Below are 17,474 nucleotides of genomic sequence, written 5' to 3'. Positions count from 1 at the left end.
TATTGAATATTGATATAATTTGATTTGCTATATGTATATAAGCGCCGCATGCTATCAGTAATATCCTTCATCATGTATTTCCTCAGTGTCTCCTACAATGCAGTTAAAAATGCTACATGTATGTAAGAGCTACACGCTACCAAAAAAAATCCACATAAATAATTTACAAGCAAAAGGCCCTAGAGTATAATTATCCATTTGTTACACCATGAAATCCCAACAACCTTAATTCATAAATATGGAGGATGAGTTTGAGCCAATTATGTTGAATGAGTCTCCAACTACATTTCAGTTTTCTTCATTGTTTTACATGATCAGTCAAAAAACTTGGCTTCAATGTTTAAAGAGAAGTTCATTGGGTTATGTGAAACTAGTCAGCAGTACACAGGAAAAATCTTGATGAATAAAACCAGGGAAATTCTTTCATTTATGAGTTTGCATTATTTTACTCTATAATCATTCCAAAAAGATGCTTTTGTTTTGTTTTGCTTTTTTTTTTTTTTTTTTGGCTCATTAACGGATGACAACTAGGATAGTGAAAACCACCAGTCACCACAAACTATCTCTAACTTTCCCTGCCTTCTCCTCCATCCCCATGAATGTAATAGCTGTTTGTCTTTTTTTATACCATCTCTTGGATTGCTTCCATCTGTAATATAATTTAAACCAGTGGTTCTGAAAGTGTAGTACAGGTAACACTGTTGAATCCTTAAAGCCCTTATCAGAGATCGAATCATGAACTTGTTTCTTTGTATAAGATGTTTAGTGTTTTTAATGCCTAGTTTTTGCCATACTTTTTTTCCAGTTTCCCCAGCAATTTTTGTCAAATAGTGAATTCTTTCCCCAGAAGCTGGAGTCTTTGGGATTATCAAATATCTTTCAAAACTTTAGATTCTGGTTCTGTTCATTATATTTCAACATCTATTCAGAAGAGATCCCCAGAATGTCATAGCCAGAAGAGGTCATTTTACATTTCCTTCATTTTACAACTGGAGAAACTAGGGCCCAAGGTCATATACAGTGACTGGCTACGTAATCATGTATTTCCTCAGTGTCTCCTACAATGCATGTTAAAAATAAAAAGTATCTCCCCTTATCCAGTTTAGCTTTAGCTTTTACACTGCTGCTGAAGGAGTCTTTAGTCAACTGAACAAGCATTTATCATGTGTCTATTATATGCCCGATACTGTGTTAAGAACTGAAAATATAAAGATAAAAACCACATATAATCCAAAATCTTTTTCTCAAAAAAATTTATAGAATTTAAAGATGGAAGTGACCACAGAGATCAGCTTTATTAATGAGGAGACTGAGAACTTGAAGGGTTAAACAATTTTTACTTCTAATTTCTTACAGAATAGAGCCAGGATTCAAATACAGATTGTCTAGCTACAAACTCAATATTTATTCCATTAAAGAGGTAACCAAGTGATGTCAGATAGAGTGTTGATCCTGGAAATTAGGATGATCTGACATCAATTCCATCATTAAACACTTGATAACTGTTACCGTAGACAAATCACCCCTCTAATCAGTGTTCTTATAAAATCTATAAGGTGCAGATAAATACCTACTTTCCAGAATTATTGTGAGGATAAAATGAGATCTGCAAAGTGCTTTGGTTATTTTTATTATATCATGCTGCCTCTGATTCTTTATTGATTATAGGATAAAAACATAAACTCTTTAGTTTTAAGGTCTCCCCAAACCTGGCTCCAATTTATTTTTCAAGCCTTACTTCATGCAGATTTCTGTAATGTTCTCTTTAAAATGTAATGTTCTCTGTTGATGTTTTCTTGAGGACTCTGGAGGCAGCCTTCATTTCAGTTTAGTAATCACCACACGAGTAGCCAGGGGTTAAAGTCCAAATCCTTTATTGTCTTTTTCAAAGTCTTGTCTCCTTTCCTGAGGCCTGGTTAGCTTTCTTAGAGGACTATCTCTCTCCTTGGTTATGAGAGCTTAAGCTCCTGCCACCAGTCTTTTACCTTCTCTCTAAATGTCAATCCTGGCTAAGGCTCCTGGCTTATATATTCCACAATGAGTACACACCAATCATTATATCACTAGGAAATCATTATTTGTTGTAGGATTAAATCAATGCTAAACTAGATTTAACCATTGTCTCCTCAATTCCCCTTAGTACCTTGTTTCAAGTTCTGGCTCATAATAGATCTCCTCCACTCAAAATACAATACAGAAAATAAGAATCTTAATCCAAATTTCCCAGTTTCAAACTGTACTTTTCATGTATTCACATTCAAAGGAATACTGCAGAAGGCTAAGAGGAAAGTGAAGGAACAGAAAATGAAGACTCTGAGTACAGATGGATTTTTCAAGGAATTAAACAAAGAAGGGGAGGAAAGCTATAAGGTAATAGTTAGCAAGATTGGTAGAATCTAGAGAATTTTTTTTGAAAGGATGGAGAGGCTTGGGAATACTTGCAGACAATAGGGAAGGAGTCAGTAAATAGGGAGAAACTAAAGATTTACTAAAGAAACTAAAGAACTTGAAGGTATTCTGCTGAAGAAGAGGAGAAAAATCAAGGGTACTTCTAGAAAGTTTGGCAGTGGTAAGAAGGAAGGCCATTTCCTCTCCAATAGACACCAGAGTAAGGTTATAGTGAGGGATGTTGCCAGAATGATTTGAGATAAAGGGAAGGGAAGAATAAGAAGCTACTGTATCCTGGACTCAAATTTTTGGTATTATTTATAAGTTGAATTCTTTAACTGGGAGAATTGGAGATTAAATTAAAGGATGCTGAGGAAGACGGAAAGAAGAAAATGTCTGAAATAGCATCTAAGTTGAATGGGATATAGAATAAATTAAGAAACAATAGCAAAATGTTTTGCAGTGAGAGTCCAATTGAGATTACTTAACAAAATTATAATGGACCCACTTAGCATGATTTTGTGACTTCTGCCTTCCTTTCAGTAACACAAAAATAGAAACAGAGGAGGCCAATTATAGAATACTAGTTTTGAATATGGGCAAGGTATGAAGAATAAAAATATAAGGAAATTTGATAGTAGAGGATAAAATAGAGTTGAACTGATTCATATAAGGAAGAGATGTGAGATAGTCAAAGCATAGGTTGAGGAATTGGTGTCACAGTAAAGATGAAAAATCAAACTGGAGTAGTAAGTAAGTAAATAGTAAGTAAGTAATACTAACAATAGGAAACATTTTTCTCATTCATTTCCTATGAACTGTACTCTTTGAATTCCAATCCACTATCATCAAATCATCACCTAGAAACTCATCCACATGGAAATTCTTCCAGCTTTGGTACTCACACCTCATCAAAACCCTTAGCAGCCTCTGTCTCATTGATTAAAGAACTGAAGGGTGAAACCTTCCAAAGCCTCCATATAAAGAGGGTTCAGAAGATCAGTGAATTCTTTTCATTTTATCAGTCAGCTGCCCTTTGGATTCCATTCTACCAGTTACCTTCTCTCTCCCTCTTCTTCTCCTTTTATTTTAGATTCCTTTTTGGTGCTGTCTTCCCCGTCAGACTATAAGCTCCTTAAGACCAAGGACTGTCTTTCCTTTTCTTATTTGAATCTCTAGCACTTAACACAGTGGCTGGCACATTATAGATGTTTAATAAGTGTGTATTGGATTTATATAATGTTTTTAGGTTTCTGAAGCATTTTATAAATATCATTTCATTTCATTCTCATATAATAACTCTGAGAGGTTGGTGCTATTACTATCTCCATTTTACAGATGAGGAAATTCATCTGTAGGTACGTAAAGATTTAAGTGAATTAAGTCATAGAGCTAATAAGAATCTGAGGTAGAATTTGAACTCAGGCCTTACTGACAAGTTGTATCCACCTTAGCTAAGTAATAAGAGGTTATTATCAACTGTTATCAACAATTAAGGGAATTTCAGAATTTTTAATAGAAATTAAACACTTTTTGTTTATGGCAAGATAAAGAGCCTGACCATTTGACCATTTTTCTACCTGCGGTAGAGTGATGATATAAGTTATGGAAGTTGAACAGACTGAGGAACTTAGAAGTTAATTTGTTGGCACACTAGCATTTATGGTTAAATAGTCTAAAGTCTTCTAATATGAAAGTAAGAATTAGGGGAGGAGGAGAGAAGAAAATTGTAAGCCAGTCATTGAATTCATTAAGAAAGGAGGTAGATGTCCTAAGAATTGGTAGATAATGGCCACTAGTATCTGGACTGAGTGAAAAATTTGATAGTGTAAATCTGAAAGAAGGACAGGTTGCTGAGTGATGATGGGAAGGAAGTAATATTCAAATTTCCTCATTAAGACCAGTGAGTTGGAGGTTATAAGAAGGTGTAACAAGAACTAAAAATGAAAGCCAAGAATGTTGTGTCATCCAAACAAGGCCACACGTCACTCACTGAGTGCCAAAGATGAATGAATGATTGAAAAGCATTTATTAAGCACTTACTATAATGCAAAGCATTATGGTAATGCTGGGGATATGAACCAAAGCATAAAATCTTTCCTGATTTCAAGAAGCTCACATTATGGTGGGGGAAATAACATATATAGGATGGAAAGAGAAAGAGAGGAACAAATTTAGAACGAATTTAAGTTTGTTGAAAGTGGAGGGGAAGCTTCAGAGGTCACAGTAGAAAGGATAGGAAGATCTGGAGTGGGACATGAGTAGTGTTGAGATGGATAAAATGAGGGAGGGTAAACTGAGGAGATAATTTCATGTTTCAAGGCACTAGCAGCTAGGAAGATGAGAAAAGGATTAAGGTAGAAAATGAGTTAAATGAGCGGGGCTTTGAAGGAAACTAGGAATTTTAAAAGGCAAAGATGAACAAGAAGCACATTCCAGGTATGATGGAGGAAAAAGGATTCTGTGTAAAGACATAAGATGGATGGGCTGTTATGAAGAAGAAAAAGTAAAGCCTTCCATTTGTAGGGCTTGTAGAATTATAAAAGAGTTAAAAATTGTGTAGGTGAATCATGTTGAAATGGACTTTAAATATGAAAGAAAGGAGTTTGTATTTGATCCTTGAGGTATAAAAGAGCTATTGGAGTTTATTTAGGAGGGCATGATCAGAGCTATGCTTTAGAAACATCACCTTTGCAGCTGTGCAGAGGATGGTTTGAACTGAAAGACAGAGAAACTAAATCGGAAGCTGTAGCAATTGCCTAGGGAAAAGTTAATTAGGATCTGAACTAAGCGGTGGCTGTGTGAGAAGAAAGAAGGGTATGTTATCTAGCTTGAATCATCGAAACTATTGGAAGACTTAAAACAGGTCACTCAAAGTTCAATGAAGCAACACAAGATGGACATGGTTAGGCTCAAATACACATCAATAAATAATTGAGAATGAGAACTGGCATAAAAGATACTACTTTTATCTTTTTAAATGGATATACTACTAGAAAAAAGTTGTAATTTGGTTATGTAACAAAAGCGAGGAATAACAGCTTGGCACAAACTGGTACCCTAGTAATTTCAAGAGTTATAAGATACCTAGCATATAGAGAACAGACCCCTTATGCTGGATCTATACAGGATACGGACAAAAGACACATGACAGGTTGTAATTTGTACATTGCAAGCTGTTTCTACATGAAGTAAATTACAGATTCAACCAAGTATCAACGTTTTAAAAAAATGTCATGCCATTCTGTTCATTTTGGTGAGAACAGCTACAGCTGAGTGGAAGAGTCAGTTATCAGGTATTGAGAATATGAGGTTAACAATAAGAGACAATGAATGTGATGGCCCCTTTCTAAGAGCTTGTCTTCTAAAGGGAGAAATTTTTGGATGATTGCTTGAAGAAACGATAGGGCTAAGTAAATTTTTTTTTTTTAAAGTGGGAAGACATGGGCATATGTTGGGATGATGGGGAAGAGCAAGTGGGAAAGAAGAGATTACGATTAAAGAAACAGAGGAATGATGATAAAGGGAAAGCTCTGAAAGGACCAAAATAAAAGCAGTTTGACTTGGGAAGAAGAGCCAATAGAGACCCTTCTCCTAAGTAGACCCTGTCTTCTCCATTAGTACACAGGCTTCCTAAAGGCAAGGACAATTTTTTTCTTGCCTTTTCTTTAGTATTTCTAGCTCTTAGCTGGGAGCTTGGCACAAAGGAAACACAAGTTTTTGTTGACTGAGTAAAGAAATATTGCCCGAGGAACTAACCCAGTAAGATAGAGACCCAGAATGTTTGTTCACAAAGGAGGTGTACCATCAACAATAACTGTGTGGGACAGCAGGATTCGTCTTTGGGAGTAGAATCCTGATTCTCAAGGTCAGTTATATGGGTCCCTTCAATAATGGTCCTGAAGACTTCTCCCTCTCTTTCCTCTATATAGTTTTGGGTTATGTGGAACATTAGTATCTGTTTTGTATATACCAATGGCAAAAATTAAAGTAGTATCAGTGTCTTTTTTTTTTCTTAGAGTCAACAAGGATTAGATGGATTCTAGGTGTAGAGTCTATTGTCCCTGGGGGATTGCTGGGTATTGAATAGTTGCTTTTAGACACCAGGTAGCAAGATAAGTTGAATTTCCTGCTGAGAAGCTCTTACTCAAAAGTTGACAAGAATATGGTTGTTTCTCTGATAAATTCGTATATGCTGTTCAACAGGCAACTGATAATAATTTACATGTATTGAGTATTTTAAATATTTACAAAGCACTTTTCTTTAACAGAAAAAAAAACTGTTGCCCATTGAGTAACACTATCTTTTAGTAAACCACTGTCTGAACAGTTTTAGGAATTATCTAAGGCAAAGTTAGAACACTGATTAGGATAGAAAAACTGATGAGAACAAAAACTTTTACAAAAGAAAAGTATTTTTAAAAATTTTTTAAGACCTTTGAGTTCCAAATTCTCTCTCTTCTTCCCTCTCTCTTGAGAAGGCACGTGTGAAGCTATATAAAATATTAGTAGAAAGTTATACTGCAAAAGATATAGATCTTCCCGCAAAAAAACTCTCATCCTTAAGACACAGTTAAAAAATATATTCAGACACAATCAGTTCTTTCTCTGGACATGGATAGCATTTTTCATCTGAAATCCTTCAGAATAGTTTTGAATCATTGTATTGCTGAGAATAAAAAAGTCACTCACAGTTGATCATACTTCAACATTGCTATCACTTTGTACACAGCACATTTCATTCTGCAAAATCTCATGGAGGATTTTCCAGTTCTTCCTGAGAGCATCCTGCTCATCATTTCATATAAAACAATATCATTCTATCATACTCTATCATAATACAACAATTTATTCAGCCATTCCCCAATTGATGGGCATTCATCCCCTTAATTTTTAATTCTTTGTCCTGAGAAAGAACTGTTATGCATATTTTTATACATATAGGTCCTTTTCCTTTTTTTTTATTAAATCTCTTTTAGGATTCATGCCTAGTAATATTATTAGGTCAAACGATATACATGATTTTATAGCTCTTTTTTAGTTCATACTAAAAAAAAAAAGATTTTGAGCATGATACTAGAGAGCTTCTTTTATTCTTTATGTTGAAGTAGCCTAGGACTACATGTACAACTCTGCTTTATTTGCTCAGCTTACCAGGAGACAAAGGGGATTTACTGATTGAGAAGTCTGAATTCATTCAACGAGTGTTTGTTATATGACTACTATATGTAAGGTACTATGATAAGGGCAAGTGCAAAAGCACAAATGAAACCAGTTGCTGCCTTTGATAACAGAATATTTCATCTTGAACATGTGGATCACTCTCAAAGCTTACAAAATATAATCCATTTCCTTATGAAGAATGATGAAAAAAATAGGTTTGATTAGAAGATGATGAAGAGAGAGCTAGTGACTAGAAGTGAGTCATAGCACTTACTACTCTGGGCAAGGTTTGAAAAAAGTGCATCTCTCCTCCCCAAACTTTAGTGAATGTACATATTTATTTATACCTCTTAAAAGATTATGTTCAACTTAGAGGTATAGAAGTACTATAACAACATCTATCATTCTTTTATACAACTGCAATTTTAAATGATTACAATATAATTTTCATGCAATATAAACATCATAATGTACTTTGCAGTACTGTGTCCAAAGCTTAGGTGATCTAAACTATTCATTCAATCACCTTATATCATTGGATAAGGTTCTAGAATTCTTCATTTGAAAGAAAGGAACAGGGGAGAAAGGAAGGAAAGCAAGGAGAGAAAGAAGGGAGGGAAGAAAAGAAGGAAGGAGGAAGAGAAAAAAGGAAGCAAGGAAGAAAAGAAGGAGGGAGGAAAGGAAAAAGGGAAGGAAGTTAGAAAAGAGGGAAATAGGAAAGAAAGGAGGAAAGAAGGAAGGAGAAGAGGGAAGTAGGGAGGGAGGGAAGAAATAAGAAAGGAAGGTGAGAAAGAAGGAAAGAAGGAAAGAATAAGAAAAGAAAAGAATAATCTCTATTTGGATATAAGATCAAGATTTTAATCTTAATCCTGATACTTTGCTAATTTGGGGGGAAAAATCATTTAACCTCTGTAATTCAATTTAGCCATATATATAAAATGAGAAAGTTAGATGCAATAATTACCTTTCAATGCTAAGATTCTATGATTCTAACACTATATTACATTATCCTACTGCAAGTCTTTTAGATTATACTATCTACTGTAAATATAAAATTACAACTCTGAGAAATTGAGGAGACTATATGTACTTTGGTCTATATTTTGGAGGATAATGAATGAAATCTAATATTGATCTACTGACTTTGAATACCAAACTGTCATTTGTTCTAATACCTCCTTTCTCTTTGAGTACTTGACGAATAAAGTGTTTAGATTCTGAACTATATAAAATCATTATGTACCTGGACAATAACTTAATGACTTCTGGCAGCATATAATCTATGTATTTATCCAAATGGGATTCACTGGATGGATACAATATATTCACCAATAATGAAATTTGAGAAATATATAAAATAATATGTTATTTGGAATTGGGACTAGCAACTGAAGGTATTAGAAAAGCAGCAGCACTTGAGCAGAGGAGGGAGTCTGGTGTTCCAAGTGGTGAAGGTGAAGAGAAAGAGCAGTCCAGGTATGAGAGAAAGCCTGTCCAAAGGCCTGGGGGAAGGAAATAGAATGTTAAGTTACATCATGTCACATACCAGAAGCAGCAAGTAGGCTAGTTTGGCTGGAGCAGAGTATGTGGGGGTGGGAAGAGTAATGTGTAACAAGTCTGAAAAAATAGCCAGATTGTGAAGGGCTTTAAATACTAACAGAAAAGTTTTAATCTTGTTGGGAGGGGAGGAGATGATAGTGTTGCTTAGTGGACAGTTTAGAAAGATAGAGCAGGAGAATGCTTTGGTCAACCCCCTGCTCTAAAATGATTTAATTTGGTACCTCTGGGGAATAGACTGAAGAAAGGGAAGACTGGATATAGTGACAAGATTAGGAAGCTATTATTTATTATAGTCCAGGGAAGATTGGAGAGGGCCTGAACTAATGAGACTGTGGTATAAAATAAGAGTTTCTGGTGAGAGAATTATTGAGGAAATGAAAATTGATTGGATATAAGACATTAGGGTAGTGTTGAGAATGACTCCTATTTGTGAACCTCGCCAATATAAGAATGCTAGTTTGAATGACAAATTAAACAATTCTTTGGCCTCTACTTTTGTTTATCAAGTACATCTTTTCTTAAAGATTTCAGATAGACCAGGTGAGTACACTCTTTTATTGTAAACCACTACACCACCCAAAGGCTACTAAAAGTTTCAAGAGTAACAAGATATAACAAAGGGTTCATCCTGAAATTTCTTCCCTTGGCTACAGAAGTATCAAATATTACAATGGACCTCTGAAGCCAAATAGGTCCATCCCCTATTTTTACAGTATATACAAGTTCACAAATGTCCTGATCCAGGAAATAGCTAGAATCCTGAAATGTCTTCTAATCACTGAAGTCCATGTCTCAAAACTAACCACGAAATGGTTTTATTGCAGTAGAATTTTGAGTTGGAATACTATGTCCGTGTACCTAATTTGTCCCCTAAACTGACCCCTACTTGGAGTAATTACATAATCTTTTACACAACAGAGGCCCCTTTAAAACTTGAGTAGATACCTAAGACCAAAGGGGAAAAACACTGTTTACTATTTCACCGGCTCCTATAAATTCAATCCATAAACTATAATCCTTCAGATTTCAATCAACTCAAAGTGCTACTTACTCAAAGGCTAGAAGTCTTTCCGGATCCCCTAAATGCTATTGTTCTCTCCTAAATTATTTTATATGTATATCATGCTTATTTACAAGTACTTTTTTTCCCCTCATAGATTAGTGAGTCTTTCCTTTTTTTTCCTATTTGCAGCCCCTAGTAACTAGCAAAATGTAGTCACTTAATAAATGACTATTTAAAATTACTTTGCATATATTTTGTACTTACCTACACATATAATAATGTTTTCTTTTGCAGATTGTGAATTTACTGAAAGAGGTTTTTTAAAAAAATATACAGTACTTAACACATAGTAGGTGGTCAAATGTCCGACTCTCTAACCAGCAATGTAGCAAAATTATCTATTAGGATCCAGTAACATAATCTGTTTAAGACTCTTTTAAGACTTAACCTGTTGAAGAGATCATCACCAAGGGGCATAATCTTGGTTACTGTCCCAAGTACTAGTAGTACATTCTGTTCCAAAAATTTGAAGCAGGCCCTAACATTTGAGGGAGTCATCAGAGAAGACTTTCCCTTCCATAGTATTTCCTTCTGAGGAAAGAAAGAGAAAGAGAGAGAGAGAAAGAGAGAGAGACAGAGAGAGAGAGAGAGAGAGAGAGAGAGAGAGAGAGACAGAGAGAGAGAGAGAGAGAGAGAGAGAGAGAGAGAGAGAGAGACAGACAGACACAGAGATTAGGCTATGGAAATGACTAAAAGATGACAATTGTTAAGATTCATAATAGTGAGTTTCAAGGGAAAAGAACAGGAAAATAAAGACCAAAGATCTATGGTTCTAAGGTTTTCAGAGTTATTATAGTCATAAATAATATAACTTATAGTGGGTATTTTTACCAAGTTGAGTTGATAAATATAGTTGATTTTTTACAATTATGTATTTTGATTTTCAAAACTAAACATCGTCTTAAGGAACACAACATTTTAAAGATACCTTAACCTTATTTCATATTAATTGTAGAATCCATTCACTAACACTTTCCTTTCCTTTTACAACTACTTCCTCCTGAAGAACTAGATTGTCACAATACTTAGAACTACAGAATAAGCATACCGAATTTAGATTCAACACTACGACAAAGCTCTAGACCAGCTGTTTTACATTGAGTGTTTTCCAAACTGAAACTTACATGTGGCATTTCAATAAAGTCTGAAGTATGAGCAAAGTACATTAAACCAGGGTTTAGTATCCCACCAAAGCCACAGCTTGCATAGACCTGATGAGATCTCCCTATTCACAACTAGTTTCTTCCACAGCATTTCCATCTCCATCTAACACAAGAACAATTTTCCAGACTGTCATGAACCTGAGCCAGGAGCTATCCTGGAAACTGGAAACAGGATTACCGCTTAACTTTGTTTCAGGGAGTCATCCTCCTGAATTGCCAGGGGTCAAAACATGCACTCATGAAATTAAGTTTGTGACACATCCTTCTTTGGCCAAGTAGGGAGAGGGAGGGATAATTCTCTGAGAATTCAATTCTTCCAAATCGCTGGCAGGGACTTCCCTGCCGGCCTCTTCAGATGAGCAAGTTTCCTAGCGTGGTATGGAATTGCTCTGGGCAAAGTGGGCTTAAAGGATTCTCCGAGCTATCCCGTGGATTCATCTGTTCTCGGTGAAAGGGAGCTCTTTAGGACCGTCTTCTCTTTTTAAAAATTATTTTAACATTTTATTTTTATGTAAATTTAAATTTGTAAGTAAAATTTAATTTTATCACCAGAACGCAGCACAGTGTCAGGCACACAAGAACGTTGTTGACAGTGTTTACTGACTGGTAGCCTGGAAGTCTCCCCACCTCCCCGCCCCCCCCCCCCCAACCTGGGCTGGCTCGTTGATGCCCGCCCCACTTCTTCCTTGCCCCAGGAGTCACTTTTCCCAGAGTGGGGCGGGGAAGGGTGGCTGCGAGCCCTTGACCCTCCCCTCCCAGACCTTGACAGTCACCGCGCTGGGGGGGAAGGGGGTGCAGTCGTCCCGCGTTCCTGCCCGTGCTTCCCCCCCTCCTCGGGGGGCTTCTGGGCGGGCTCCGCCTGGTCGGCCCCCGGAGCGCCCGAGCTGGGACCTCGGCCCCGGGGCCGGCCGCGTGCGGAGGGCGCCCCCGTCCGTACCTTGGTGACTCCGGCTCCAGCTACTCCTACTCTGCTCCGAGCCGAAGAAGAAACCCGAATCCGTGGCTCTCGGCTGCGGCAGTGCCCGCGAGCTGATACTCCTGCTCCGCCTCTGGGAGCGCCTGGAGTCCAGGGGGGCGTGTGGGTGTATGGGTGTGCGCGTGCGTGCGTGTGAGAGTGAAAAAGTGTGTGAGGACAGACCAGCCCACAGTCGCGTCTCTACCGTCGCGTCCCAGGCTTCGGCTCCGTTCTCGGGCCCGCCCCGCCCTCGCCTCGCCCCTACCCGGGCCCCGGCCTCGCCTCGGATCAGCCCACCGAGGAGCCTACAGAGCCGGGAAAGGGGGCGGGGCCGGGCGGGGCTCCGGGGAGGCAGATGGGGGGACCTCGAGAGCCAACGTGCCGCGCCTGCAACTACCTCACGGTCGCGAGCCTGGCTTGTCTGGGGCGGGGGAATTGTGACTTACCAGGGGGCGAGAGGGGGAGGGGGAAAGAGGGGCGCACGCGCGCTCCCGCTCAGCTTCAGCTCCCTGGGCCGCCAGCCCCCTTTACCCCCCTGTAGCTCCAAAGGAAAAAAAAAAAGCTCCCGTGTTGCATGACCTCCTCTCCTTTCCCTCCCTCTCGTGAGACCTTGTTCCTATTATTTTGATCCAATGTGCACTAATGACAGAAGGTCGATTCGACCGACAGTGATTTGCAGCGGGAAGCTGGAGCCCTTAAAGCCTAGGATCCTCGAAGGCAACGGGAGGGGAGGAACGAGCTAGGAGACGTGCTCTGGATCCCCCCAAACACTTCTCTTCCCCACTTCTTAACAACCTCTAGCTTTCTGACCCACCCTGCTCTGACACACATGTACACACACAGCTCTCACACACCTCATTAGCTCTGTATAATTAGTCGAGTCTGGAAAGCAGCGATTTAATACTGTGTCTATATTACTTTGACTTTGTAGTCAATGAAGCGGATTTTCATTGTTATCCAAGCGCAGATGGGACCCAAAAGATTGATTCGGTACAGCCCCTTTTCTCATTGTGGGTCCTGCCTTGCCAGGCATTTCTAGATATCTTGAAATGAAAAAAGATTTCACATAAATTTCAAAATCCAGCTTATATGCTTTTATAATTTTTTTGTTAAAAGATATTTTAAAAGTTAAAGTATTTGAAAATTAGATTTCTTCCCCTCTCCCCCCCAAAAAATCCCAACAAAACCAGCAACTGCGTTTTCATCAAGCAGGCCTAATCTTAGCAAATAAGGGGAAAAAAGCCAGTTTTTCTCTTTCTGTCTCTCCGTCTCTGTCGGTCTGTCTGTCTTTCTGGCTCTGGCTCTTCCTCCTTTCCTCCCTCTTTCTTTGACTTCCCCTTTCTCTTTCTCTTTCCCCCTCCCCCTTCTTCTTAGTCTGTTTCTCTCTCCCTCTTTCTTCTCCATCTGTCTCTGTATCTCTCTCCTCCTGTTTCTGTCAAGAAGAATAATCTGTGAACTGGAAAGTACACTATAACAATAAGAATTATTGACATTTACATAGGATTTTAAGCTTTGTAAAGTGAGATCATAGAATCATAGATCTAGATCTGAAAGGGATCCCAGGCACCATCTAATCCAACTTCTTTGTTTACAAATGAGGAAATTGAAGACCTCAGGGTGATTCTTACTTATAGGTAATAAGTACAAACAGGTTATAAGTATCAAATGTGAAATATGAACCCAAATCATCAGACTCCAGAGTCTATGCTTGAAATATTTCAATTACATTGTATAATTAGATAATGAACAATATGGCCAAGAATGAGTTGGTACCCAAGACAAGAAGATAAGTAGACAAAGTACATAATTGTCCTTGCTGAATTCAAGTCACTAGATGAAGATTAATTATAATCTACAGTATTAAAAAATGACAGTTGTGTGAAGGGTCTTTAAAAGATTTTAAAGAACTGGAGAGATTCCACAGATTTTTGAAAAGGGAAAATGTCCCAATCTTTGTTTAAAAGAAAGTAGAATTTGCAAGTTACAGGACAATGAAATTGACTTTTATTCCTAGTAAAATATCAGAATGAATACTTAAAAGGATGGTTATTGAATGTGCAGTGAAGGAAATAGTGATCATAGAACCAGAATAATTTCACTGAAAATACACCTTGTCAGAATATTTTCATTTCCATTTTTGACTAGGTTTTAGACAGATATATTGGTAGAATACTTATACTTATTTAGATTTCAGCAAACATTTGACCAATTTACTCATACAATTTTTTCCATGGAGAAAGGAAAGGAGGGAGAAAGTTGGAGGTTTGGATTTGGTACTGATTTGGCCAGACTCAAAGATTAGTCATTTAATCATTTAAAATCAATTTTTAGCAGTTGAGTGCTCCAGGAATTCGAGCTTGGCTCTTTGCTGTTTAATATTTACATCAGTGACTTGAATAGAGATATAAATATATCCAATTTGCAGATGGCATACAGGTTAACACACTGGATGACAGTATCAGCATCCAAAAAGAGCTCTACAATCTAACATTTTAGGTAGAACCTAATGATGAAAATTATAGGGAAAAGTATAAAAGTCTTGGGAGAAATGATTATTCCATATTAATAACTATTTATTGGATTAGGACTAAAGGTTTTCCCCTTTTTACTTCCCTTCATTCAGAAATCAATCCTGTAAATTATTTAGGCAGCCTTTGAAGAGCAGGACTGATGAAGAGAAAACTCAGATCCATTCAAAAAGTTAAGAAATTTTATTTTAAATGAATTGATGGATTCTGGCTCATTGTAATACTCCAACAGGTCTGGGTAAAAGTGCATTTCCCATTTTTTCTAGATTAACCTAGGTAGTGATATGGATATAGATAAATCTCTTCGACCAAGATTAAGAGATCAGAATCAAGTCCCAGAATCCTTATTAGAATAAGCCCATCTCTCATTATAATATTCATTTTCATTACTTATTTACCAATCAAATTGAATACCACCCTCAGGAACACCCAATTTTCCAAGGACATATAAGTGTTGAGTGTGTTCCATGAAGTGTCTTTGGCATTGAAAAAGTGCCACTAATCCTTTTATTAAGTATATGCTAGCATGATTAATAAAATTATTAATTACCCAGAAACTATGTCTCTCAAACTTTTTATATGTCATAATCTTATACTTGGGTTTAAAAAAAAATCAAGTTCAAATTTTTCTGGATAAAGGAAACATGATTGAAGAGTAGCTCATCTGGAAAAAAATGGAGATATTAGCGGACTATAAGCTCATCATGAGTTAACAATATAAATATTATAGCCAAGAAAGTTAACAATCTTAGGTTGTGTTCAAAAGGGACATAAGGTAGAGGATGAGAGAGATTGATAGTCCTATTATATTTGCCCTAGTCAGACTACTTGTGGGTTATTTCTTCCTGGGTAGCGCATTTTAGGAGGAAATTGTTAGACTGCTTCCATAGGAAGATAATTGAGATGGTATATTATCTCAAGATCATTTCATGTGAAAATCAAGTTATTTTGGATAAAAGAATCCTAAAAATAAAACACGATAGCTGTTTTTAGCCATCTGAAGGACTATGATCCATATACACTCATTTGGCTTGGCAGAATTGGGAGAAATGAATGAAAGTTGTGAAAAGACAACTTTGCTTGATATGTTGAAGAACTTCCTCACAATTATAGCTCTCCCCAAAGTGTAATGGGCTGCCTTTAGAAGTAGTGGATTCACCTATACTGGATGTCTACAAATGAAGACTGCATAACTGTTTCTTGAGTATCTTATAGAAGAGGTTATCAACAGGTAAAAGTTGGATTACATAGCCTCTGATGTCCCTTGTAACTAAGAAATTCTTGATATTTATACCTTACATTTAAAGAATTATTGTAGTAGAAAGGAAACAACAGAGAGACTTTGCGTCAGTAGACTTGAGTTTCTTTCTAAGGTTTGGTACTTGCTATCTATAAAGTCATTTTGACCTCATTCAGACTTAGACTCCTTATAAAATGAAGGCATTGGACTAGACTGTCTCAGTATCAATCATCAATTAGCACATACCGATTATCAATTTAACCATTTGATCTCTCCTCAATATCATTTAACAAATTCACATCAATTAGTATATACAAAAAGATATTTACTGAGGAAGATAAAAGTACAAAATGATTACTAACTTCCTCAAATAAAATTCCTCAATACTTTCCTCTTTATGTATAATTTACTTAAACATAGAGGGGATTCAAACACAATGGTGAATAACCCAACATTTACCAAAGAAAGTTCATCTCTAGATGTGGTATGGTGGATAATCATTCCTTTGCTTGTAGATGTAGATCCTTGATTGCTGAGCTATGTCAAGTAGCATAACTATCAGCTTTGTATGTCATGACTATTAGCCATAGACTCCAGTTACTGGACCTCTGGTGTCTCTTCCAACCTTTAAAAACTCATAAAGTCTTAACCTGATCTGGTCTATCTCTGATATTTATTTATCTAAGATCTAGAAAGAATAAAAACAGAGAAAAGACATATTAGTGCCATGTATTCACAACCTCATGGCAGCCCAGTAAGAGAGAGGACCCCCTGCTCCCCAACCAGAGATTCACAGCAGTTCTTCTTTTTCACTCAAAAGCTGCTAGATGAGAAACAGCTGTTCCATTCCTTTGAGATTCTTGTATACACATTCATTTCTAGCCCAGACACCAATTAAAAGGCTTTTTGTCATCATGGCAATACGCCAATAGGAAAGAACCAGAGAATATTTGAATATCTGCACATGTTCTGAATGGGTGAATAGTAGGGAGGAAGAACTCTTTTTAATACATTCTGGAAGCAGATTCATCACTCTTTTATGTGAATTAGCTATAGGAAATATTGAGTATTATTAAAGATTGATTATTAGCACATTGCCCTGTTACATGAGGTTACACTTTCTTTAATAATGTAGTTTTTTGTTGTATTTAGTTTTTAAAGAAATGGGATCCTGTGGAAATAGTGGAATAAAATCTGATATGCAAAAACCCAAATTTATAAACAAGAGGAGCAAAGAGATGCAGTCTTGACTTACATGGCATATTAATTCACAGTTTTCCAGAAATGGTAATCTGTAATGGCTTTTTAATGCTCTATGAAATATTTTTGGTAAAATTCATTTTTTAGTGAGCAATATAATCATGTTAATTTGGTCTAAGTTGAATTTCTTTCTTGCATTTTAGGAGGCAAAGAT

At 37.0% G+C, this 17,474-nt stretch overlaps 1 protein-coding gene across 3 annotated transcripts in view; it reads right to left on the bottom strand.

The window, feature by feature from the left end:
- The window catches only part of PPP2R3A (protein phosphatase 2 regulatory subunit B''alpha), a 214,947-nt gene extending 202,267 nt beyond the window's left edge, over positions 1-12,680 (bottom strand). For all 3 annotated transcript variants that reach the window (XM_051985596.1, XM_051985597.1, XM_051985598.1), the window contains exon 1: positions 12,275-12,680. The gene's annotated coding sequence lies outside the window, so the exon portion shown is untranslated. The remainder of the gene's footprint in view (positions 1-12,274) is intronic.
- Positions 12,681-17,474: the final 4,794 nt, after the last annotated feature.

The sequence above is a fragment of the Antechinus flavipes genome, chromosome 3 (genome assembly GCF_016432865.1).
Source record: "Antechinus flavipes isolate AdamAnt ecotype Samford, QLD, Australia chromosome 3, AdamAnt_v2, whole genome shotgun sequence".
Lineage (NCBI taxonomy): Eukaryota > Metazoa > Chordata > Mammalia > Dasyuromorphia > Dasyuridae > Antechinus > Antechinus flavipes.
The sequence above is the reverse complement of the archived record's forward strand: the minus strand, read 5'-3'. Positions and strand labels throughout refer to the sequence as shown.